Source organism: Grammomys surdaster, unplaced genomic scaffold (assembly GCF_004785775.1).
Source record: "Grammomys surdaster isolate TR1022 unplaced genomic scaffold, NIH_TR_1.0 126500, whole genome shotgun sequence".
In the NCBI taxonomy this organism is placed as follows: Eukaryota; Metazoa; Chordata; class Mammalia; order Rodentia; family Muridae; genus Grammomys; species Grammomys surdaster.
In genome coordinates this window covers 5259-7994 of record NW_021621292.1, presented here as the reverse complement: position 1 = coordinate 7994, position 2736 = coordinate 5259, and the positions used below count along the sequence as shown (strand labels likewise).

At 43.6% G+C, this 2736-nt stretch overlaps 1 protein-coding gene across 1 annotated transcript in view; it reads left to right on the top strand.

Moving 5' to 3' along the window:
- The first annotated feature begins 2013 nt into the window (after positions 1-2013).
- LOC114614724 (schlafen family member 8-like) overlaps positions 2014-2736 on the top strand; it is a 4086-nt gene continuing 3363 nt past the window's right edge. Inside the window, exon 1 of the mRNA XM_028760335.1 lies at positions 2014-2260. The gene's annotated coding sequence lies outside the window, so the exon portion shown is untranslated. The remainder of the gene's footprint in view (positions 2261-2736) is intronic.

Here is a 2736-nt window from a genome sequence, read left to right as displayed (position 1 = left end):
GCCAGATCATTGTTCCTAGTGTATATGCAGGTAGGCAATCTCTGTTATAACCTCTTATTCTATTTATGACCTGATTAATGTGCAGACCTGCAGTGAGGGTTTTTTTGTTTTGTTTTGTTTTTTGTTTGTTTGTTTGTTTTACCTTGTGAACACATGCTCTGAGAGTCTTCCAAGTACTGAGAACAAAGGGCATGGTCATGGATAGATATGTCCCCTTCCCCTTTTCTCCCAACACAGGGAAAACAACTCCCTGCAGAGGCTTTACCTAGCCTCCTGCTGTGTCACTTTGAGATGCTAACTGGATGCTAGGGAAGCCAACCTTAAAGCAACTAGGTCAGGCAGATCATCTGCAGAACTGCAGAAGCATAGATAGCAAATAGTCTAATGGTCCACAGCTTAGTTTCTGAACGGGATATGAAAAATGAACCCCTCACTCACCACATGGTTGACCTTTTGTCTACCCTAGTCTAGTCCTGGCACTGGCTTCATCCTTGTCTGGCTGGTGCTCTGGCTTCTGGTTCTCACCTGAGACCCTTTCTTTTTGCCCAAAAGACCCACCTTTACTCTCCAGCCCAGCTATTGGCCATTCAGATCTTTATCTGACTAATCAGGAGGTGATGGAAAACAAAGTTTACAAAATGCTAAGATTGGGGCTGGAGAGATGGCTCAGTGGTTAAGAGCACTGACTGCTCTTTTGGAGGTCCTGAGTTCAAATCCCAGCAACCATATGGTGGCTCACAACAACCATCTGTAATGACATCTGATGGGTGTCTGAAGACAGATACAGTGTACAGTGTACTTACATACAGTGTACTTACATATAGTAAATAAATACACCTTTGGGCCAGAGCGAGCAGGGCTGGAAGGGAAGGGGGGAAAAAAAGGAAAGGAAAAAAAAAAAGAAGACTGGATATGTTTCATAATAATTACAATACCAAAGTCCAGCTGTAATCATATCTCTGCCAGCATGGAAATTAGCATTTGAACAATACAAGAATAGTCTTTACACAGTGCTCAAACAGTGCTCAAAAACATCACTCCAAGGAAACCGGCACCTCTCAGGTGCTCACCAAGGCCAGAGGCAGGGAACTGGAGTTACCATGGCCTGTGAGCCACCTGTGGGTGCTGGGAGTCAAAGCCAGGTCCTCTATAAGACTGTGCTCTGAGTCAAGACAGTGCTCTGAGCCATCGTTCCAGTCCCCTGTAATTATCACAATTTTTTTTATTTCTACATTTTATAAGCACCATAGTATAGTTGTATCTTTATCTTTTCAGTAATTTTTGAACACTGAGAAAGATGAATTACCTTTCAATATTCACATAATTGCTCCTGTAGTATAGGCTTTATTCATGTGACTCTAAGTGTCACTCTGGTACAAATTTCCATCAGCCTTTAACATTTCATGTGACAAAGGTCTCTTGGTGACAAAGCCTTTGTTTCACCAGAAAAGGACACCATTCTTTTCTATCCACTAGGTGAAGTGTGTGTGTGTGTGTTTATTGAATTCTAGGTTGACAGTCTTTCTTTCAACACTGTACAATTTGGAAAAGAAGGATTTTAAAGAAAAGTGACTATGGTGGTATGAAAATCTACTGAAATGGAAAGTTTGAAACCATGGAAAAACAGGTTTTGAACTAGAAAACATATACTGACGCTGTTGTTAACCGTGTTAACCATGTGTAATAAGTGGGCATGCAGTAGGCACACACAACAGATGAGGATCTGGAAGTATCAGGGGTTACAGTGGTTAGTTCTCAACTCTGAGCTCAGGAGGTGAGATCTTCATAAAAGCTTCATTTTCACTCTCCTTCCCCTAGATGCTTCAATCTGGGCTCCCTCCCCAGGGTTTCCACCGCAGGGAATGCCTTCAGGCTGAGAAGGCTGTAAGTCTTTGCAGCAAGGAGGGTCGCCCACAGCCAAGGATAGGGGCTTAGTCAGAAAAGGGCAGCTAGACAGTCTGATCAAAAACAAACAAACAAAAAATAAACAAACAAAAATAAAACAGTGAGCTCAATCAGGCAGTTTGCCTGCAGCAGGCCAGAAAATCCGAGCAGTTTCGTTTTCCCCTATACAAGCAATCCAACAGCTAGAAGGATTGAGCCAGTTCGCTGTGACCACTGCTAGCCAAACCCAGACTGGAGCCGGGGCTGCTCCACTGGATCTCCGCTGGATCTCACAGGCAGGTGATCAATCCACAATTGCAACACCACCGGGCCACAGACCTGAAGGATCTGGATCTGAGGCTGGATTCTGGAAGGAAAGAGAGCTTTAATTACATTTTTATCTGTTTCCAAATTCTGCTTTCTGAAGCAGCCCTAGGAATGAGATGGAGAGATCTCTTCTGAGTCTTTTCCCTCAGACAGGAAGCAGCAAATGAGGGCCCGGTTGCGACCTTCAAGGGGGCTAGGGACAGACTGGAGGCAGGCACCAGAGGGAAGGGCCTGGAGAAGAGTCTATCTCCTTTTGAATACGTTTTATCCTGTCTTGTGTAATCTGTATAAATAGATTCCATAAACAGATTGATTAGTTGGTAAATAGATACAGACAGATGGGCCCGTGACTGAACACTAGGATATAGGAAGAGCGAGGAGGAAAGAGGAAGAAAAAAGTGGGGAGAAGGAGGAGACCAAAAGAAACTAGAGACACCAAGAACCATCCTAAAGCTATATATAGCTAAGGTTCAGAATTATTAAAGTTTAGTTCCTTAAGCACATTCTGAGTTTCAAGCTTCCCGG